Source organism: Hypanus sabinus, chromosome 20 (genome assembly GCF_030144855.1).
Source record: "Hypanus sabinus isolate sHypSab1 chromosome 20, sHypSab1.hap1, whole genome shotgun sequence".
Classification (NCBI taxonomy): Eukaryota; Metazoa; Chordata; class Chondrichthyes; order Myliobatiformes; family Dasyatidae; genus Hypanus; species Hypanus sabinus.
This window is the reverse complement of record NC_082725.1, coordinates 23964080-23989350: the sequence shown is the minus strand read 5'-3', so window position 1 is coordinate 23989350 and position 25271 is coordinate 23964080.

Below are 25271 nucleotides of genomic sequence, written 5' to 3'. Positions count from 1 at the left end.
GTATGTTGGGCTCATCTATTGCATCCGGTGCTCACAGTGCAGCCTCCTCTACATCGGTGAGATCTAGTGCAGATTGTGGGACCGCTTTGTCGAGCACCTTCGCTCCATCTGCCACAGCAGACAGGATCTCCCGGTTGCCACCCACTTCAATTCTGCTTCACATTCCCATTCAGATATATCCATACATGGCCTCCTCTACTGCCATGATGAGGCCAAACTCAGGTTGGAGGAGCAACACCTCATATACCGTCTGGGTAGCCTCCAGCCCCTTGGTATGAACATTGAATTCTCCAACTTCCGGTAATTCCCTCCCTCTCCCTTCCCCCATCCCAGTTTCACTCTGCCTCCTCCTCCAGCTGCCTATCACCTCTCTCATGATTCTGCCTTCTTCTGCTACACATAGTGTTTTCCCCTTACATTTCTTCTTCACCTTTCCTGCATATCTCCTCCCTGCTTCCCTTCCCCCACCCCTTGAACTTTCCTCTGATTGGTTTTTCACCTGACACCTACCAGCCTTCTCCTACCCACCCTCCCCTCACCTTCTTTGTAGAGCCCATGCCCCCTCCCTCTTCAATCTCGAGGAAGGGTCTTGGCCCGAAATGCTGATTGCTCATATAACACCAAGACTGCTTACTGGTGGCACTGTTACGTACCCCATAACTGGGTGTCAGACCAGCAGAGAAAGAAGAATCCATTGGAGTCTGGTGGTACCAAACTAAAGGTGTTTATTAGTAAACTACACAATACAGTATCAAAAATGCAAATATACATATAACACAGGTTAGCAATAATAAACTTTAAAGTGTAGGAATAATAATAATAATAATAAGCAATAATAAACAAACTCTATCAATGTCTAGGGGTAAATGAATTGTCATAGAAAAGTATAAAGTTCAGTTCAGTTCATGCGTGCTGAGATAGTTATGGCTATTGTGTTGTAATTGTTGGACAGAGAGACAGAGTGAGCGAGATGTAGCAGCTGCAACAGGCAAACCTTCTGTTGCTTTCTGATTCCGTCCGGTCATAGTGGTCATTCAGTTGTCACTCTGGCATGAGTGGACACACACACAAGTCCCCACCAGCCCTGTTGTAACACTGTGAGCTTCATTGACCGATCTCCTGATTCAGTCTCCGAAACCCCCACCTTTCTGTGGGTTCACAACACTCAGTCAGTGTCCACTGGTGTGTCTGAAGTGTGTCTCTCCAGACCTGTCTTTTATCCCTGCTAACAGGGTCTCAGCTATCCATCAACTCTGAATGACTGTGTACATCAAATCAGGCCACTGTCTCTTGAGGAATGTTAACAAGCAAAGTTAAGTCCTTGTAGTGAAAGGTAAATAATCCAGGAAGAGTCAAAATACAATAGATCAACAGTCTCTCTCTCCCTCTTATCTGCAGCAGATGTTCTTGCTTGGGCATCATCTCTCTCTCTCAGTAGCAGCATAGCAACAGCAATAGTTCGTAGTTCTCGGGGGGGGGGGGAATGATTAACTCTGCACCCCATTTCTATCAGGTCTGTCCATCACTCATAACACCCCCAACCTTCTAGGAATTTTTACCAGGGTGAAAATTAAATAATAAAGCACATTACTGAATTACGGAGCTTAACAAAAATGGTCTTAACTACAAGAATAGTACAGAGGTACATTCAAATTAACATCTGGATAAACAATCAGCAATTACATTATCACTCCCCTTTACATGTTGTATTTTAATATCGAATTCCTGTAACAACAGACTCCAACTTAATAACCACCTATTTTTATTCTTCATGTTAGCCAAAAATACCAAGGGGTTGTGTTCTTAGCTTACATGTATATTACAAAGTGTGAACCAATACATGTGTGATTATACTGTGTAACACATTACAGAAGTGTACAAAAACTAATCTATATTTTACTTTTAAACTTAACATTCAGTCAGTCTTCCATGATGATTATATCTTTCACAAGCCTTGTTAAAAAAAAATCAAATTCCCGCAAAACCAGATCCTGTTATTCAAAGTGGCATTTGGTCAACTATTGCCTCTCTTCCACTTAACCCTCACGTGGTTAGCTTGCTCACCAGCTTGGAATAGGCCTTCACAGACTCCTTTCACAGGAGCTATCCTATCACCAGTGTTTTCCAAACTAAGCCCATTTGCTGAACTTCCAAACCACTCATTAATATTAAGCTGATCATTAATTTTATCTTCAGGATCTTTAATTCAGTTAGTTTCCAGTTTAACATCTGCGGGTGATCCCTCTTGGTCAAAACAACACTTTAAGTTCTGCATCTCCAAATCACATACTTGAACAACATCAGGTTATTTATCCTTAAATTCCAAAACAAACTCGCAGGTACCTTGTTAACAAGCCATGGTTCCTTCCTCATGGTTAAGGCTTCTAAAATCAATCCAGACTTTAAATTTACCTTATTCAAAAGTTTAGTAACACTTTCCCCCTCAATATCTTTTAGAACACCGTCTAACTCAAGAGACTGAGAATTCTCACTTTCTCCTGGTGCCAAGGTTAACCCTTTCTCCACTGAACCAAGTAAATCTGACCCAAAAGGACTGCATTCCTTCTCAACTAAATCAGATACCTCAGAATTTTCCTGAGCTTCAACACTACGTTCAGTACCCTGCGACTCCACATCCTTCCCATCCTGAACACAGGCCAACAGGACATCTGCCTCTTCTAGGCTTTCAATACCAGTTCCCTTTTCAAATTCCAAGTTCCCCTGATCCACCCAGTTACTCTCTGGGCAACTCCCCTCCGGAGTAAGCTCAACCCTGCAGGTTAAAACAACCTCGTCTGCTAACCCAGCAGACTCCCTCGAGGTAGTGGCATCCTTTTCATCTAGGACTGCTCTCATATCATTGGGAACACACTTAAATTCCTCAACTGAAAACAGTTCTGTCAAGCCAGACAGATCATCCACGTCCAACCCTGGACCTTCTAACTGCCCCATCTGTTTCTCATCTTTACTCTATGCCTCCATAACCTCCTTCCTCACACCTAAGTGTCCACCTAGGGGTATCTTATGAACCAGGTTCAAAATCTCATTCCGATAAACCTTCTGAACCACTGCCTGGTGTACCACCGCCCAGTCCTCATCGACTGGCACCATGGTCGGCCTCCACTTCCTCATTAACACTCCCTCCTTCAGGTAGTATTCCCCTGGTTCCTTATCAATCTCTGTTTCAGAAAAAGCTGATTCTTTCAACGCCACAAGCTCCTCATCACATCTCTGTTCCTTCATAAAGTCCCTCCTTGCTAATGGTAGATATACATCCTCTCCTTTACTCTCCTTAACCCCACTATCCTTTTCCTCCTCATCCGGTAACCCCTTTTTATACAAGGTCAGTAAAAATGTCTCCGCTAAATCAACACTGGTCTCATTTAAACGGGTTCCTTTCTCAGCCGCCTTTCTAGACATTCTGCGAGTTATTGCGCATGCGGGATAAATATTGGAATCTATGGATGGGTCCTCAGCCCTCACAGGCTTGCTTGTTACTTTCACTGCTGAATACACGTCCCCACCTGCCAGATCGTTACCAAGTAGGCCGTCCACGCCGTCCATCGGTAGTTTCGACCGCGCCCCTATTTCGATGGGTCCAGATACCAGGCCACATTTCAAAAATATCCTGTGCAAAGGTACGGCCTCAGTCCCTTGCCCGATACCTCTTAACACAACCTCCCCAGTCTCAGTCTCAGAGCCAAAATCTAAAACCATCCTTAAAATCAATGACTGTCCAGCCCCAGTATCCGCACTGGAACTGGGGTTTCACCCTCCTTCACAGACACCGTCCCTTCAGAGATTAACTTCTCACGCTCCTCTTGTGCTCTATCTAACATTGCCTTCCTCATCGATCTGTTGACCGGCTCAATGCAACCAGTCAGGATTGCTGTTTTCCCTTTTTCTGTCTCCTTCTTCGGAGCAAAGCACTTAGATGCTATATGACCAGCTTTCCCACAATTATAACATGTAAAGCTAGGAACTTTCCTGCCAGCTTGTTTTTCCTCCTCCTTACCTTTTCCACTAACTCCCAGCTTATTCTCTGTCTTAGCTGGTGGGCTTTCTCTACCATCCCTACTGCCTCTCTGGTAGCTCTTATTTGAGGAAAACTTTGTCTTGTGGGTTAAGGCATACTCATCTCCTAACTTGGCAGTCCCAGACAGAGTCTCTGTCTCCTTCTCATCCAAGTACGCCTTCAAACCTTCAGGGATACAACCTCTGAACGGCTCCATCAGTATTAACTGTAGCAGTTTGTCATAATCCCTAGTGACCCCTTTTGAGGAGCACCAATGCTCACAATACATTTGCATCTCACGGGCAAACTCTAAATACGTGTGGTTCCACGGCTTACTCAAGTTCCGGAACTTCTGCCGGTATGCCTCTGGCACCAACTCGTAACTCCTTAATACAGCCCTTGTTACTTCCTTGTAATCCATAGACAAAGCCGAATATGCTTGCTGAGCCTTCCCCCTAACTACACTCTGTACCAGAACAGCCCATTTCCCCTCAGGCCAGTTCTGATTCACAGCCACTTTCTCAAAATGGAGGAAGAACTTATCGACATCCATCTTCTCGAATGGAGGTACCAACTGGATTTCCTGACAAATCTTGAATCCCTCATTTGGGTTTGCTGCCTGGTCTCTTCCCTGTGATGCCCTTAACCTCTCCATTTCCAGTTCATGCTGCCTCTCTTTCTCTCTTTCCTTCCTCTGACTATCAGCTGCTTCTCTCTGCCTTTCAGCTTCCATTTCCTTTATCCGGGGCTCATGCTCCCTCTTCTTTTCCTCCTCAGCCAAGCTTAATTTTTCTATCTGTAACTGAACCTCACCCTCGCCTGGTTTCCTCTCAGAGAACAGGTCTAATACATCCGATGGGAACACACCCTGGGATACATAATGAACAGCTATTGCTCTCTGTATGTCCAACTTTCTCATCATCAATTTCACCGCCAAGAGATTTAATCGTTTCACAACACTCACCAATTCCACCTTTCTGGCATCCTCTAATGCCCCCGAAGTCGGGTCTTTTAAAAATTTGTCAATCTCCATCTCTGCTGGTTTCCTGTCTGGTTATCTGCACAACCAGATCAGATAAGGGACTTCTATCCCGATTCAATGACCCCCCCAATTTGGTTATCAAATCCGGGACAAGCCCCCAATTTGTTACGTACCCTGTAACTGGGTGTCAGACCAGCAGAGAAAGAAGAATCCGTTGGAGTCTGGTGGTACCAAAACTAAAGGTGTTTATTAGTAAACTACACAATACAGTATCAAAAATGCAAATATACATATAAAACAGGTTAGCAATAATAAACTTAAAAGTGTAGGAATAATAATAAGCAATAATAAACAAACTCCTTGTAGTGAAAGGTAAATAATCCAGGAAGAGTCAAAATACAATAGATCAACAGTCTCTCTCTCCCTCTTATCTGCAGCAGATGTTCTTGCCTGGGCATCATCTCTCTCTCTCAGTAGCAGCATAGCAACAGCAATAGTTCATAGTTCTCGGGGGGGGGGGAATTGTTAACTCTGCACCACATTTCTATCAGGTCTGTCCATCACTCAGAACAGCACAGAAGTTCAGAGTTGGAAATGATGGTGACCACAAGCCATCTCATTATGTATTTCAAAATCCAAAAATCCAAAATCCAAATCTGGCCCTAAGCATTTCAGATAAGGGGTAATCAGCCTGTATTGCAGAAAGCAATGGAAACAATATGGCTCCCTTGTATAGAGCTATAATGAAATCAGATCAACTGACTGAGTTCTACCTCAAATTTTAACTTCTGTGGAAGTAAAATCCACTGTAAGTAAAAGATTCAAATGATTTGGTCCACTGTGTTACCAGTGGCTTAAATTTGAAATGAGTATTTAATAAAATGTGTGCTCTGAAATCAAATCAAGTATAATTGAAATATAGTGATAACTTAACCATAAATACTTAGCAACATAATGGGTTACTTCTTTCAGAAGTACAGTAATGCTTATACAGCATTGACAAAACACTTACCAAGATGAATTATCCATAATAGAACAACGTAAAACCCTGGTGTGAATTGCAGAATATCACACAATTTTTATTAATCACCTTTAAAAACTGATATGTTATAGATCAGTCACAGATATCGGTACTGAAAATTTTTCAAGAACCAATGTTAAGTAACTATGATTTTTCCATCTAAATATCCATTGAACACAAATTTGCAAAATTGTGACAGATTGATTCTGTGATAATTCTGTGTATTTAGTTTCTGTCATGCAACCATCTGAAGTGGTCACAAAGTAAATCTGAAATTGATCTATTTGGGCATTTTCTGGTCGCTAACTTGTTTCTGCATTCATTCTTAGTGGAATGAATTCTCTAAGGAGAGTATATACTATACAGCTAATATAGCATGACTGGCCAGAGTAAGTTTCAAAACATTCTTGATTTATGCCTTGTATCGTGCTAATAATCTTACTTCTCACTTTTTCAAAATATGGATGAAAACACTGAAAACAATCTTTCAAATTTTCTGAATTGATTTTGTCACTTATGTTTATTGTAAAAGTGTGCTGTGAGATACACGTAGACTCCATTAAGGGACGTAGACAGTTAAAGTTAAATGATTGGGCAAAGGAACCTGATGGAATAGAAACGGAAAATCTGAGGTTACTTATGCTTATTATTTACAGTATTTTAGTGAGTGCACACCAGAGTCAATGGGCTTAATGGCACACTCCCTGTTCTATTATGATCTTCCATTCTGAACTGAACAATTTTTATACTTTGCTTTTAACTACTCAATTATTTCACAGTCAACCCTTCAGGGTATTTTTGACGGTCTCATTCTTATTCATTGTCAAACTAACTGAAAGGGATAAATCATAAAAGGCCATTAGCAGAGGTCAATGATTAGATGATTAGAATATTTTAATTGAGGTATTAAAAATCCAAAAAAAAGAACTAAGAAAGGAATTACAGAGTGAGGTCACAGCTCAAATAATTGTTAGTAATTGCCGGTGAGGTTAATTACTGTTTGTTATAAGATAAACGCATTTCATTATATAGCCACAGGTATTTATATTCATTAACTGCATCTTTGTTGCACTCAAAGATTGTTTGTTTCATTAAGATATGCTTTTAATATGAGAATTAACAACCTATTAGGAAAGAAAGCAAAAGAAATTAAATTTAAATGGTGACTGAAAACATTGCAGTAGTGATTAGGAAAGAGATAAAAGTAAATAAATTCTAATAACCTTATATAAAAATAGAAAGAGTCATGTAGCAGAAGAAAATATGAGGTCATTTCTTTTAAGTTGATTGAAAATCTAAGGTAACAATTTAGTCTATTATGCTTGCATTGAAGGAACATCACACTTAGAAATTTTCTCAGAGGTGACAGAAGCCATCAGGAATGTAATATGTTGCCAGAAGACAAAAAGCATTGATTACATGGTCAAGGTCACATCTATAATCCAGTGGAAACAAGTTTGTAAGATTGCAGAAAAAGTTAATTCTGTATACGTTTTATTGGACCTTCAGCTCTATTTCAAGGACATTAGCTAAGTTTACTCAGGGAGTTTGAACAAAATTAGTGAACAGTTGTTTATAGAAAGTAGCCCTAGTATTTAATAATTATTTCTTTATTCAGTCTTGCAATATGGACTGCACTGATAGTGTCAGCATTCATAATCAAATTAGACCACTGAAATAAGTAACCTAACAGGGCTTTACAGAATGCAATAAAGAGGCAAACACATTGCTGAGCAATACATCTGCAGAATCTTGTGTTTAATCACATGGCTATATAGCTGGAAATAAATATGGACCAATCTGGTACACACAGAAGCATCAAAATCAGTTTAATGTCACAGGCATATATCATGAAATTTGTTGTCTTTGTGGCAGCTGTACAATTCAATACATAATAAAAAGAAAAACATGAATTACAGTAAGTATACACATAAAATAGTTAAATAAGTAGTGCAAAAATAAAAATTAAACAAGTAGTGAGGTATTGTTCATGGGTTCAATGTCCATTCAGAAATCAGGAAAAAAGCTGTTCCTAAATTATTGAGGTGTGTCTTCAGGTGTCGCCTGATGGTGACAATGAAAACAAGCCATGACCTGGGTGATGGGGGTTCTTAAAGATGGATGCTGCCTTTCTGAGGCATTGCACCTTGAAGATGTCCTGGATACTATGGAGGCTAGTGCCCATGATGGAACTGACTAAGTTTACAACTCTCTGCAGCTGTGCAGTAGCGGCATGCCCCTTGAACCAGACAGTGATGCAGCCACTTAGAACACTCTTCACTGTACATCTGAAGAAATTTGCGAGTGTCTTTGGTGACATATCAAATCTTCTCAAACCCCTAGTGAAATATAGCTGCTGCCACACCCTCTTTGTAGCTACATCGATATGATGGGTCTGGGATATTAACACCTAGAAACTTGAATTTGCTCACTCTTTCCACTTCTGATCCCTCTATGTGGGTTCCCTCATCTTACCCATTCTGAAGTCCACAATTGGTTCTTTGGTCTTACTGAAGTTGAGTGCAAGATTGTTGTTGCAACAGTACTCAACTAGTTGATATATTTCACTCCTGTATGTCTTCTCATTACCATTTGAAATTCTGCCAGCAGTGGTTGCATCATCAGCAAATTTATAGATGACATTTGAATTGTTCCTAGCCTCTCAGTCATGGGAAGAGAGAGTACAACAGTGGACTAAGCACACATCCCTTAGGTGTGTCAGTGTTAATTGTCAGCAAGATGAAGGAGTAATTTCTGATAAACACAGATTGTGGTCTTCTGGGTAGTTTCATGGTTACACACTTGTTTTCTTCAAAATGATACACACTTCTTTGTATGTTTTAATAATTTAATCTATGTGACAAATAAAGCTAATCTTGAATCTTTAATCTTTTTTCTTCATTTTTTTATTAATTGATTTTGAATTCCCAGCTGTTGTGGTAGATGGAATCTCAGTTTTCAAGATCTGTCTTCCAGAGAGATGCTGATTATTAGCCTAGTGATATTAGCACAGCACTACCATACTCATCTGATCAAAGGATAGTGGGAATTTTACTACTGTTATGCAAGGAAAATCACTGTCAAATGTACCAGTAGTTCCTCTGTTCCTGATTCTCTAAGCAAGTTGTATACATGCTTTGAGGCATGCAACACAACACCAGCCATTGAAGTTAGCCTCCTCCTGGGTAATCATCCACTATCTGTAAAAGCAGCAGACATGAGAAGGTCTCTGTAGAGAGTCAATCATTGTAGGACAGCCGGGCCAGACAACATCCCAAACTGAGTACTCGGGAAGTGTGCAAACCAACTCACGGACATCTTCAAAGACATCTTCAGCACTTCACTCATCTAGGCCGCTCTCATCACATGCTTCAAATCAGCCACCATTATCCCTGTCCCAGAAGTAAATGACTACCTCTGGTGACACTGACACCAATCATCATGAAGTTCTTTGAACGAATGGCAATGGCACATATCAAAACTTCACTCCTACCACATTGGACATACACCAATATGCTCACCGCAGAACCATTCTTTGATAGATACCATAGCATTTGTCATGCATCCAGTCCTGAGAAGGACACATACATGAGAATACTGTTTCTGGATTTCATTTTAGCATTCAACACTATTGTCCCACAGACCTTTGTGAACAAACTCCTATACACCATTGTGTAACTAGGTGTTGGACTTCCTAACCAACAGATCTTAGATAATCAGGATGTACAACAGCTCCTTCCTCCCCAACATCCTCACCACAGATGCCACCAGAGCTGTGTTACTTTGGATCCTGAGTAACAATTATTTCATTTTCCTTTACACTTGTGTACTGGATGTTACATGAAGCAATATTGTACACTCTGCTCACACGTGATGGCCAAACACTCAAGTAATCACGTTGCCAAATTTGCTGTTGTCATGACAGTGGTGTACCTCATCACCAGCAATGATGAGAAAGGCAGAAGAAGCCTGGTCCCAGGCAAGTACTGCAACCTCTGCCTTAATGTCAACCATGCAAAAAAGATGGATATTGACTTCAGGAGAACTCACATCACTCAGATCCCACTTTACATCGGCAAATTGCGAGCAGCTAAAAACTCCCAGGAGTGCACATCTCGCACAACCTCTCATGGAGCACATTCCACACAACCAGGAAAGTTCTGTGATATCTCTACTTCCTGAGAAAGCTGAAGAGGGCTGGTCTGTGCACATCTATACTCATGTCATTCGACACATACACAGAGGAGAGCATCCTAGCGCTACATGTACGGAACTGTTCTGTGGTGGAAAGGAAGGCTCTACAATGGGTAGTCAAAACTGCCCGAAGCATCATGGGCACCAGCCTACCTAGCATCAAGGACATATATACAGAAAGGTGCCAGAAAAGGGCCAGTAACATGAAACCCACAGCACCGCCCACTCCCCTCAGGGAGGAGGCTAAGTAGCATGACTAGGACCACCAGTCTCAAAAATAGTTATTATCCCCAAGCAGTAAGGCTGATCAACCCTCCACCCATGAACCCACTCCTCCACACCCCCACCACTACTACTTTATCACTGCCTGTTGGTCACCTTATGTACAAACACTTCAGTGCCTAGCACCATTTTATAGACATACAGACAAATCTATGTATATAAGCTATCTAATGTATATTTTTATTAATTCTGTATTAATTTGTGGGTTTTTTTTGTTATTGTCTTCACTATCTTATTGTGTTTTTTTGTGCTGCATTGGATCCTGAGTAACAATTATTTCATTCTCCTTTATACTTGTGTACTGGAAATTGAAGTGTACTTGAAGCTTGAGTGAAAAGTCTTGTGCTTTTTGTTCTGCCACACCAGAATTCAACATAAATATTGTGCTGTGTAATTCAAATCTCTAACATTTGAATTTACATTGAAATTTTGCTATTTGAACAACCATGGTTCCAAGATTTAAAGGAAGCAGGTAAAACTGAAGTGAATATTCATCAAAAGAGAAAAATTTCAGTAGTTGGAATCATACCATGCACAAAGAGCAATGGGTGATGGTTCGCCATCAATTATTGCATTCCTTGGAGATCACATTAGGAGCTCCTCAGGGCAGAGTCTATCCATGCTTCATCTATGACCTTCAAACCAACAGAGGTTGAAATGTGGTTGTTAACTGATGTTAGTATAATTCCTTTTGGAAACTCATCAGTAAATTGAATTTTAACTAACAGTAAGACAGCATTCAGGTATATTAAATAGCGAGTAACACTCATACCAGAGACCAGAGGCCGCATAATAGCCAATGGACAACAAGAGAGAATCTTACCATCTGCCCTTATCATTTAATGGCATTGCCATCACCGACTCCACTTCCTATATCCTGGGAGGCAATTTTGACCAGAAATCCAACTGGTCCAGCAACATAAATAACATTGCTAGCAAAGAAGTTCAGAGACTGTGAATCTTATGGCAACTGACTCATCTTATACCCCAAGGCTTTTACCCCAAACCAAAGTTTCCATGAGGCTAGGTGCATATACTGCCAACAAGCTTTTAAGATAAAATAACTATCTTGACTGGCACTACAGATGCAAGTTCCTGGGTGTCAATATCTCTGAGGAGCTAATCTGATTGTCATTTATTGATGCAGCTGTAAAGACAGCAAGACAGCGATTACATTTCATTAGGAGTTTGAGCAGATTTGGTTTGTCAACTAAAACACTTGAAAAATGTTACAAACGTACCATGGAGAGCATTCTGACTGGCTGTGTCACTGGTACAAGGGAGCTGCTGCATAAGGTTATGTTGCAGAAACTTGTAAAATTAAGTCAGCTCCATCATGGCTAGCAACCTCCACAGTATCCAAGACATCTTCAAGAAGCGGAGCCTTAGGAAGGCAGTGTCTATCATTAAGGCTCACCACCACCCAGGACATGTCCTCTTCACACTGTTTTCATTGGGAAGCAAGTACAACAGCCTGAAGGCACACACTCAGTGATTCACAAACAACTTCTTCCCCTCTGCCATCTGATTCCTAAATAGACGTTGAACCCACGAACAATACTTCATTAATTTTTTTTTGTTTCTACATTTTTCCCTCTATATTTATTTGTCATGTATTTCATTGTACTTGCTGCCATAAAGTGAACAAATTTCACAACACATGGCAGTGATGTTTAATCTGATTCTGTTTCTGAAATGCCACCCTAACATTCATTCCCTCCACCAGGAGCTGGCAATGGCTGCAATGTTGGCCCATCTACACTATAGTTACACATGCAAGTCACTCTGAGAGTATCTCCTGAACATACATCCTCAACTACAAGGAGGTAACAGGTGTATGAGAGCACCACCACTTGCAGGTTTCCCTGAGAACTGCACATGATCATTTCTTCATCTTAATGAGGTCCAAATCCTTGAATATTCTACTCAGCAGCACTGTGGAATTACCTTCACCAAATGGACTGCAGTGATTCAAAAGAAACATTTCACCACTCACCAATTTTTCAAGGGCAATTAGGAATTAATAAAAATAGCAACTAAGATATGGATAATAATTCAGGGGCGAGTGATGAAATGCCTTTTTAAACTATTGCATCATTTCAAAGATGCCTAGATCTTGAAAATAAATTTAGAAAAGGCCAGAGAGCATCAATTAATACTTTGAACAAATTAATAAAAATCATCTATTTTGAGAATTAATGAGTCAAATATGTAAACAGTCATCAAAAATGAAGCATCCTAATGAATCAAATAATTGTAACAATTTCCATTTAAATGGCACCTATAATGGAGCAAAATTTCTCAAGGCGACATTTGACAAAATTACTGAAATAGAAATGCATTTTAGGACTAGGACTAAAATCTTGCTCTGGGTTTAAGAGTACCTGACATGCGGAAATTATGGTTGAAAGGCAAAGAGGCTTGCAGATGAACTACAGAGCTCACAGACCAATCAGTCTTAATTCTATTGAAAATCATATAATGAAATGAATGACAATAAACCACTTATCAGAGATCAGTACACATTTTTGGAAGCAACCCCCCCCCCCCAACATCTTTGAGGAAGTACTGAACCATCTCTTTGAAGTTCTGTATTTCTACACTAAATGTAGATATCAGAGCATATGCTGAATTGCCAGTGCAGGCTGTGCTCACTGAATAGATAAGGGATCATGGGTTTGGTACAGACAATAACCTATACTCCTTGTTCTGACCTGGACTGAGGCAATTAACTTAGTCAGTTTGAATGTCATCAATTGACTATCCAATCTCATTCACTTTCTTCTTTCCACGTTTGTTCTTCCATCCCCTGTCTGTAAGGAGTATGTATGCTTTCCCTCTGGTTCCAGGTGTTTCCTGCTACATTCCAAAGGTGTACAGATTTGTAGGTTAATTGGTCACACAGGTGTAATTGGGTATTGTGGGTTTTTTTGGGCTGGAGGAATCTGTTACCATGCTGTATTTCTAAATAAATAAAATAGTCACACAAAATTACAGGCTCATTTTTTAATGTTGTTATGATCACATACTCATAATACCACTAGCCATTTCACAGCTATGGAGAATCTATTAGTTGTCCACTTCATACAATTTTATTGGAAATGTAAAATGCCCCATCTGTGGTGTTAAGGAGTTCCTTATACATTAGATCTGGGAAGATGAAGGAAAACAGAAAGGCCTGAGAGAAATTCTGAAACTTGTGAAGAAAATTTGAACAATCCAAAATTTAAATCATTTGATTTGGCTGTTTCTGACCAGTCAATCTGGGTGAAGTAAGTGCATGCATGAATTTAAACATCAGAAACAATTTGACAGGGCAGCATCTGTAAAGGCAAAAATAAAATCAATGTTTCTGATCAATGATCTTTTATCAGAACTGTAAGACTGGTATCCAATGTTCCTACATTTAACTTCCAGTAACACATCCGTACACGTTTTCAGTGTAACTACGAGGAAGAGATGAAGCTAAGCCACTCCTAATTGGTGTGCTGATAATCCTTGGAACAACAACATAGACCAAAAAATGACCAAATATTTTCTCCTGGTATGTCATGAGGAACCAAATATCTTTTTGCTCAACTTCTTGAGCAGTCTGTGTGCTAAGCAAAAATTCTAAAGAACCTGCAAATACAGACATATTTCTTCAATCCTTAATGCCAACATGAAACCCATACACTAAATTTGTGGAATAGAGATAAGCTTAAACTTTTAGTGTCATAGAGTCATAAAGTTGTACAGAACAGAAACAGAATACCCCAACTACATTGACCACATGCCTATCTATACTAATCCCACTTGTTTGTATTATTTCACTACGTCCTATTATCTCTCTGTGCCTTGTTCATTCAAATACCTGTCCACAATCCTCTTAAATGTTGTTACAGCTCCTATCTCCACTACTTCCCTGGCAGCTCATTCCAGATTCCAATTACTTCTTGTGTGAAAACAAACTTCACTTCCCTTTGAAACCTCTTACATTTCACTTTAAACCTATACCCTTAGGTTTTGGTCAACCTACCATGGGGAGCTGACATTGGCTATTGACTCTTTCTGTGCTTCACATAATTTTATATACCTTCATAATATCTACTCTTAGCCTCCTTTTTTCCGAAGAAAAGAGGCCTCCGATAGAGGTATCCAGTCTCTCCTGTAACTCAAACCCTCCAATCCAGGTAACTTTCGTGTGAACCTTTTACTTCATCCACTCTAGTTTTATCACACCTTTCTATAATGTGGTGACCAATGTTTAGTATGACAATAACATAATGTACCTACTCTTACTTCAATGTCTCAGCTGATGAAGGCAAGCACTGCATGCAACTTCTTTGTGACCCTGAATCTTTGTGATTCCATTTTCAGAGAACTATGTACTTGTACTCCATCAACCCTCCACACAGGCTGAATTTGTCCTGTCCTGGTTTAACTTCCTGAAATACATCACTCTGCACTCTGTGTTAAACTTCCAATTACTATCCCCCTTGCTCATTTTCCCACTTGATCGGTATTTTGCTGGAATCTCAGACAACCTGCTTCACAGTTCACTACCTCCAATTCTGAAGTCATCGGCTAAGTTACTAATCATCCCACCTACATTCTTATCCAAATCATTAATATATTTGACAAACACCAGAGGGCCCAGCAGACCCAACTATCAAGCCATTTTCTAGTTCTAATAAATGAACATTAAGTGTTCATGTAGCAAATAGCTCATAGTCTTGCAGCAAGCAAACAGGATGAAGATGGTATAAAGTGTAGTTAAATAGTTAGAGACATTTACTGTACATACTGTACTGTACTTAGAAGGATAGACAATAGGTGCAGAAGTAGACCATTCAGCCCTTCGAGCCTGCACCGCCATTTTGAAATCATGGCTGATCAATTACTATCAATACCCGGTTCCTGCCTTGTCCCCATATCCCTTGATTCCCCTATCCATAAGATACCTATCTAGCTCCTTCTTGAAAGTATCCAGAGAATTGGCCTCCACTACCTTCCGAGGCAGTGCATTCCAGACCCCCACAACTCTCTGGGAGAAGAAGAGGGGATCTGATTGAAACATATAAGATTATTAAGGGATTGGACACACTGGAGGCAGGAAGCATGTTCCCGCTGATGGGTGATTCCAGAACTAGAGGCCACAGTTTAAGAATAAGGGGTAGGCTATTTAGAACAGAGATGCAAAAAAACTTTTTCACCCAGAGAGTGGTGGATATGTGGAATGCTCTGCCCCAGAAGGCAGTGGAGGCCAAGTCTCTGGATGCATTCACAAGAGAGTTAGATAGAGCTCTTATAGATAGTGGGGTCAAGGGATATGGGGAGAGGGCAGGAACAGGGTACTGATTGTGTATGATCAGCAATGATCACAGTGAATGGCAGTGCTGGCTAGAAGGGCCGAATGGCCTACTCCTGCACCTACTGTCTGTTGTCTATTGTCTACATGTGAATAGCTATTATCATTACTTTTGAGGGTTAAGGTTGTGTAAGATGCAGAATGCAGAGGTAACATAATAGACAATAGTTTAAAGTATTTTACATCAAAAGAATTTTCAATAATTTCATGGAATCATAGAGATATTAACCAATACAGAATGGAAACTAACCCTTTAACCCAGTAAGTCTGCATCAAACATTAAATACATACCTACACTAAACCCATGCCCCAGCTGTCCTCTACCTGCCATTTTAAACTTTTTATTTTTATTTATTTATTTATTTATTAAATTTTAGAAATTAGCAAGAATAAATGTGATGATAAAATAGTAAGAAACATAATATTAACCCTCCCCCTCCCCTTAACCCTCCCCCCTTAACCCTTACCTAAAGAAAGAAAAAAAGGAAAGAAAGAGAAAGATTGCCTGGATATCGGAGGATCCCCACATGCTTCATGGAGTTCAAAATAATTTTGATATTTATTTTTACTTTCCCCAGTTACTATATAATTTTATCTTCAAAGGACCTATGTATTCAATCCTATCTTTTGTAAGTATGGGAACCAAGTTTTCAAAAATGTATCATATTCATTTCTTAGGTTGTATGTAATTTTTTCAAGTGGAATACAACTATGTATTTCATTATTCCAACGATCCATAGTTAAATATAAATCAGATTTCCAAGTAACTGCGATAACTTTTTTGGCTACTGCCAATGCAATTTTTATAATTTTTTTTCTGATACTTATTCAATTTGTTTCGGTATTGTCCCTTCAATGTCTCCTAATAAAAATAATAGTGGACTATGTGGGAGTTGTACTCCAGTAATTTGTTCCAATAAAAGTCTTAAATTTATCCAAAATGGTTGAATTTTAAAACAAGACCAAGTAGAGTGTAAAAAAGTACCAATTTCTTGATTACATCGAAAACATTGGTCAGACATATTTGAATTTAATCTATTTATTTTCTGTGGTGTTATATATAATTGATGTAAAAATTATATTGTATTAATCTAAGTCCAACATTAATTGTATTTCTCATACTATCAGAACATAATCTTGACCAATTTTTTCCATCAATTTTAACATTCAAATCAGATTCCCATTTTTGTCTTGATTTATGAACTCCGGATTTAATTGTCTGTTTTTGAATCAAATTATACATACAAGATGTAAATTTTTTAATTTTTCCTTTCTGAATTAATATTTCTATTTCACTAGGTTTTGGTATCAACATTGTTTGACCCAGCTTTTCTCATAAATAGGCTTTTAATTGAAAATAACAGAAAAGAGTGTTATTTGATATTTTATATTTATTTTTTAATTGATCAAACGACATCAATATACCTCCTTTAAAACAATCACCTATATATTTAATCCCTTTTTGGAACCAATTATGTAAAAGTTTATTATCCATTGTAAAAGGAATAAGCCTATTTTGAATTAAAGTTCTTTTTGCTAATAAAGATTTCTTTATCTCATCATCCATATTTACCTTATTCCATAAATCAATCAAGTGTCTTAATATAGGAGATACTTTTTTTTCCCATATCCATTTGGATTCCCATTTATATATAAAATCTTCTGGTATGTTTTCTCCTATCTTATCTAATTCTATTCTAATCCATGCCGGTTTTTCTTCATCAAAAAAAAGATGCAATAAATCTAAGTTGATTTGCTCTATAATAATTCTTAAAATTTGGAAGTTGTAACCCTCCTAAATCAAATTTACATGTCAATTTTTCCAATGATATTCTTGACATCTTTCCTTTCCAAAGAAATTTCCTTACATATTTATTCAGTTCTTGAAAAAACTTCTAAGGTAATTGTATTGGTAAAGTTTGAAATAAATATAGCAATCTAGGAAATATATTCATTTTTACAGCATTAACTCTACCTATTAATGTTATTGGTAACATCATCCATTTATCAAGATCCTCTTTTATTTTTTTAATAATGGCAAATAATTTTGTTTATATAAATTTTTTAAATCATTATCAACTCTAACACCTAAATATTTTATCCCATTTATTGACCATCAAAATTGAGTTACTAATCGACATTGATTATAATTTCCTTTGGTAAGGGGTAAAATTTCACTTTTATCCCAATTTACTTTATACCCTGATACTTTCCCATATTCTTCCAATCTAAAAGATAGTCTTTGCAAAGATTGCAATGTGTTTGTTAAATAAATCAAAACATCATCAGCAAATAAACTAATCTTATATTCTTCTTGATTAACTCTAAAGCCCCCAATGTCTGAATCTGTTCTAAGTAATTCAGCTAATGGTTCTATTGCCTATACAAATAAAGCAGGTGATAGTGGGTAGCCTTGTCTAGTTAAGCAAAATGGTATTGAAATCTGACCATTTGTAACTACGTTAGCTTGAGGATTAGTATTTAAAGTTTTAATCCATTGTATAAAAGATTTTCTTAACTCATATTTTTCCAATACCTTAAATAAAAAATCCCATTCCAATCTATCAAATACATTTTCTGCATCCAAAGCAACTGCCACACTCATTTGCTCTTTTTGTTGTGCCAAATGAATTATATTAAGTAACCGGGTTATATTATCCATTGATTGTCTGTTTTTAATAAAACCTGTTTGATCCATATGTATTAATTTTGGTAAATATTTAGATATTCTATTAGATAAAATTTTTGCTAGTATTTTATAATCTGTATTCAACAAAGAAATAGGCCTATATGATGTTGGTTTTAAAGGATCTCTATCTTTTTTTGGCAATACAGTTATGATCGGTGTTAAAAATAGATTGTGGGAGTTTATGCATTCTTTCCACTTGGTATATTAATTCCATAAAAGGAGGAATTAATAAATCTTTAATTTTTTTATAAAATTCAGGAGGAAAACCATCTTCTCCTGGGGATTTATTACTCTGAAGCGATCCTAAAGCTTCTTCAACCTCTTTTAATGTAAAGGGCATATCTAATCCTTTCTGTTCTTCCAAATTTAATTTTGGAAGAGTTATTTGTGATAAAAATTTATCTATCTCAGCAATCTTATTTTGTGATTCTGATTGATATAGTTCAGTATAAAATTTTTTTAAAGTTTCATTAACTTCTAAAGGCTTATAAGTAACCTTTACATTTATTCAAATTGCATTTATTGTTTTAGAGGCCTGTTCTGTTTTCAACTGCCAAGCAAGAATTTTATGAGATCTTTCACCTAAATCATAATATTTCTGTTTAGTTCTCATAATTACTTTTTCTGTGCGATATGTCTGGAGTGTATTATATTGTAGTTTTTTATTAACAAGTTGTCTTCATTTTTCTTCTGTCATATATCTTTGAGATTCTTTGTCTAACTTTATGATATATTTTTCCAATTGATCTATTTGTGCTGGGTATTGCTTCTTAATTTTAGATGTATAACTTATAATCTGACCCCTTAAATATGCTTTCATCGCTTCCCATAGTACAATTTTATCCTCAACTGAATGTAGATTTGTATCCAAAAAAATTGAATTTGTTTTTTCATAAAATCACAAAAATCTTGACATTTTAATAAAATTGAATTAAATCATCTATAGATCGATTCCTCCTTATCCATCATTATCATTGTCATTATCAAGGAGAAATGATCTGACAGTATTCTTGCTTTATATTCCACACTTTTCACTCGATCTTCAATATTTTTTGATAATAAAAAAAATCAATCCTTGAGTAAGTTTTATGTCTATTTGAATTAATTAACTTGGATTAATTAACTTGGATTAATTTTTCTCCATATATCAATCAGGTTTAAATCTTTCATTAATGATAAAGTTTAGTTTTGTTACTTTTGATTTTGTAGCGACTTTAGTTGACCTATCCAAAACTGGATCTAAACAAAAATTAAAATCTCCACCTATTATTATTTTATCATGTGCTTCAGCCAAGTTCAAAAAATCTTCTTGTATGAATTTTGCATCATTTTCAGTTGGTGCATAAGTGTTCATAAAAGTCCATAATTCTGAAAAAATTGACAATGTATAATCACATATCTCCCCACAGAATCAATTATTACATTTTGTATTTTAATTGGTAAAGATTTATTAACCAAAATTGCAACTCCTCTCGATTTTGAATTAAATGAAGCTGCAATGACATTTCCAACCCAATCTCTCTTTAATTTCTTATGTTCTGTTTCTGTTAAATATGTTTCTTGTAAAAAAGCTATATCTGCTTTCATTTTCTTAATATATGTTAAAACTCTTTTTCTTTTCACAGGTCCATTAATTCCATTAACAGTAAAACTTAAAAAAATTAAGTAAATTAATCATTCATAATACCTTGGGAAATCTTTAAAATTCTCCATGTTGCATGAATCTCTCCCCAAGCATCCAGGCAAAAAAGAAGAAAAATAGAAGAAAGATAACTAGTATATAAGAAAAAAAAACAAAATACCCCCCACTAATGTTGCAAATAAAAGGAACACAACATTACCCCCCCTATTTTACGGGTCATGGCAATCGCCATGATTGTACACGTGAAACTCGCAACCATCGATCAGGAGCTCCTCCAGCTCCCCCACAAAAAAAAAGAAAATATATTAGTGAAGAAAAAAAGAAAATAATTAATGTCTCTACTCCCAATTAATACTCTTCGACTATTTGTTTTCCTTATAAATGTCCATCAAGTCCAACCTTGTTTCAGTCTTCATCATTAGTCCATTTCACTTCTATAATTCTTTACTCCTCCTCATGGACGTCAGGTAATACTTGTACAAATTTCTCCACTTTCCAGTAGTCAACGAAAAAACTTCTTTCTTCGTTATCCGGGGAAATTATCAATTTTGCTGGGTAGCTCAATAAAAATTTATAGGCCTTTTCCCATAAAGATTTTTTCACTGGATTAAATTCCTTCTGCCTCTTCAGAAGATCGTAACTTATGTCTGGATAAAAAAAAACTCTTTTCCCTTCTATTATCAATGGCCCATTTCTCTTTTTAGCACCTTGAGTAGCTGCCTTCAAGATCATTTCTTTATCTTGGTACCTTGAGCATTTTACCAAAATTGCTCTTGGATTTTGATCTTGTTGAGGTCTTGGTCTTAAAGCTCTGTGTGCTCTTTCAATTTCAATTACTTGACTTCCTTCTTTCATTTCCAAAATTTTCGGAATCCATTCTTGAAATAATTTTAGTGGATTTTCTCCCTCTGTACTTTCCATAAGACCAACAATTTTAATATTATTTCATCTACTAGAGTTCTCAAGCGCAACCATTTTTTCCAACATCCGTTTTCTTTCTATTGTCCAGGCAAGATTATTGTCTTCTATCTTAGATATTCTTTCAGTGTTTTCATCCACTTTAACTTCCATCTCTTTAACTTTATTATCCATCTTCTTTTGTTTTTCCACCACATTATCAAGTGTATTCTGCATCCTTCTTATATCTGTTCTTATAGCTTTTAATTCATTCGTCATATATATCAGGATATCTTTTATGTCTCCTTTAATCTCTTCCTTCTTTTCCTCTTCTTCTTCTTCTAAATTTCCCAAAGAGTCTGATTCTACTTCTGATTCACTTCCAATTTCACTTCCAGCCGTAGTTGGGATTTGTAGTTTTGTTAATATCTGTTCATGCATACTTTCGTGCATGCGTTGTTCTTGCCTTTTCTTCTTAGAGACCGCCGACATTGCAGCAACTTCCTGTCCCACATCATCAGAAGTGCCATGCACTTTGCCAGGAGGAGACCCAACTTGAGTCCGAGGCTTCACCGAGATGGTTAGGCCTTTTTCCCCACTGATTTGCGCAGTCTTCGAAGTAGTAGCTTTCTTCTGTTTCAGTTTAGCAGCCATATCAAAAGATAATCCTGAGTTGCTTATAAATAGTTTCTAGTAGATATTTGTTAACTCTTCTTCATTTAAACCCTATTTCATTACTTTTTACGAGGGAGCTGGATTCCCAACGTCTCGATCCTACGTCATCAGGTGATGCCCCCAACTTTTTCTTTGTGTATTTTCACCTATCACATTCCTGCCTCTTTCTCCCAGCTCCACTGCTCCCCTCCCACACCTGCTCCATCTGACCACCATTTTCCATCCCTGCTCAGTCCACCGACTACCTATTGGTCTCGATCTCACCCCAGCCACACCCCTCTTTATACAAGCACTCTTCTCCACTCTCAGTCCTGATGGAGGGTCTTGACTCAAGGCATTGACTGCTCCTTTCCCCCCACAGATGTTGATGAGTTCCTCCAATGATTTTCTGCTGAAGATTCCAGCATCTGCAGTCTCTTACATCTCTATACATCAGTCCCATTCTGCGTTCCCTATGCTCCCATCAACTCCTTCTAGATTCTACAATTCATGTTCATATTATGAGCAATCTACAGTGGCCGATTGACGTACCAAATCACATGCCGTTGAGATGTTGGAAGCAAGTATCTGTGGGATGCTTGTGATCACAAAGATATTCTACAAACTTCACATGGATGGCAGGATGGTTAGGATTAAATTCTGAGTCTCTGGACTTGCAAAGCAGCAGTTTCTAAATGCTAAACAATTGCTCATAACTATCTTATTGTTGTGATTATATTTGGATTAATTTATAATTTTTCCAGTTTTTATGTATTTCTAAAGGAATACTTAGATACGTTGTTCTGTGAGCCTTGTCTGTTTTTTGCTCTACCCTGAGGTGTTTGGATTGAACTCTAAAAATAGTTGAGACTGCTACTTACAGATATCCTGCTGTTGTCTGCCAGATCCCAACTCCCCGAACTCCAGATATCCCAAACATGAAAGCAGCATTAACATTTATTTTTATCTAAAACATTACAAACTATCACTCCTTTAAAATAACTTGTTTTGAAAATGGAAAAGAACTAAAGAAAACTACATGCTTGCCTGCAGCAGGGAACACTTTTATCAAAGTTTCTCAAGTAAACTACTTAGAAATTCACTGGAATAAAAGTTCATTCATATCTTTCTGTTGTGTTAATGAATTAATATTTCCAACAGTCTACTTGAACAATGTTTGATTATGTTAATGCATAATCTGTATGCATTACACTCAAATTAAATGCAGATTGCCAATAAAAAATAAGTAGCAAATAATTTTGAAAATTAGAATTAGATTTAGATTTCTTTATTAATCACATGTACATCAAAACATACAGTGAAATGTGTGTTTTTTTTTTTCGTTAACAACCAACATAAACTGAGGATGCGCTGGGGACAATACACAAGTGTTGCCACATATTCCGAAGCCAACATAGCATTATTAGTGGGAATAAATTAAGTAAATCATAACAACCTTTTTAAATGTATTATTAAACAGAAATAGAAACAGGTTCATCTATCCAATATGGATTATCCATCTTGCTTGATCTTGCAATGAATCATAATTGCTTACATTTGTAAATCTGCCAATAATAAACGATTTAATTAATTAATTAATACCTGCCCTGAAACTTTACTATCTATTGTCATCATTGTTAGTTCAAAACTTGCAGAGCTATATTGTTCTGTAAGCACAGATAATTTAAAACTGTCTTGAAAATAGCAGAGCTAAAAATCCCCATGTGGTGACCACCTATCAAGACACAGTTTTGGACCCTCTCTCATTTTTCAGGTTTCATAGATCATTTCTTCAGATGCTTCCCATTCCCACTTAAATATTTTCTTTTATTTTTCTTTTCTTTTTCTATATTTTTTGTAATCCCAAAATTGCCACTTAATAATAACTTAGCCATTAGGATAGAGATATCCTACAGGAAGGATGTAGAAACCATAGAAAGGGTGCAAAGGAGATTTACAAGGATGTTGCCTGGATTGGGGAGCATGCCTTATGAGAATAGGTTGAGTGAACTCGGGTTTTCTCCTTGGAGCGACGGAGGATGAGAGGAGACCTGATAGAGGTGTATAAGACAATGATTGACATTGATGCTGTGGATAGTCAGAGGCTTTTTCCTAGGACTGAAATAGCTAGCACAAGCGAGCATAGTTTTAAAGTGCTTGGAAGTAGGTACAGAGGAGATGTCAGGGGTAGGTTTTTTACACAGAGAGTGGTGAGTGCGTGGAATGGGCTGCCAGCAGCGGTGGTCGAGGCGGAAACAATAGGGTCTTTTAAGAAACTCCTGGATGGATACATGAAGCTTCGAAAAATAGAGAGCTATGGGTAAACCTAGGTAGTTCTAAGGTAAGGACATGTTCGGCACAGCTTTGTGGGCCAAAGGGCCTGTATTGTGCTGTAGGTTTTCTATGTTTTTATAAGAGGAAACTTTGATGACCCAAGATGATATAATACCTTGCAGTTCTCTTTTCCTTGACGAAAATTACTCCCCCCCCCCCCCCTTATTCAGTCTGGGTTCTAGATAACTCACACTGGATGCCACAGCTCTCTTTTCTGACTAATTGTTTTAATGCTCTCTCCCAGCCTCTATATTCTGAGCATTCTTCACATGTGGGCAATTGTCATTTGGTTGCAGCCCAGCTAGTAATTCAGTGAGTAACACTTCCTAATTAATTTTGCAGTCCCATCTGGCAACCTGGATAGTGAAACGCATGGTCAACACATCAGTTCCTGAACAACACACTCAAAATGTTTGAGGATTTCAACAGGTTGTGAAGTGAAAAAAAGTCGAGCAGAGACCCTTCATCAGGATAGGAAAGAAAGGGGAAAGAAAACACCAGATGAAGGGTCTCAGCCCAATATATTGACTATTGATTTCCCTCCACAGATGCTGCCTGACCTGCTGAGTTCCTCCAGTATTTCAAAATCAGAATCTGAGACAGGTTTATTGTCATTGGCGTATGTTGTGAAGTTTGTTGTTTTGCAGCAGTACTACAGTGCAATACATAATACAATTGATGCACCATCAATAACTCTCCGAGGGTGAGGCGAGATCTAGGCTTTTATTGGCTGGAAGAAAGAACAAGCAGCAATTGACCACCAGGCTACATCCTGGAAACTGAGGGCAGGGCCCAGGTTCCAATCGCCTTTATACCGGGGTCTGTGGGAGGAGCCACGGTCAGTGGGAGGAGCCACAGGAGCAGTCAGCGGGGTGGGGGGGGGGGGCGTGTCCAGACAGGTATATGTAGTTCACCACATCCACCCCCCCCTTTGTTTTAAAAGAGAGTCCACATGGGGCGAAGTTTCTTACAAGTATATTTACAGGTTAAGTCTATCAGGTGGTCAAATCTGTCCCTGCGATCTACGTAGCACCGGCTGTGATTGCACAGGTGCCGGTGGTGATTGCACCGGAGACGGTGGTTGTGCTGGTTCTGGCCTAATTGGAGGTGTCAGCCTACTAGGTGTCAGTGATCCCTCATGCGTGTGCGAAGCGCCTGGTAGATGCGCATGCAAGATGCCCAGTATAGGCATGTTGTGAGGAGTATGTGTA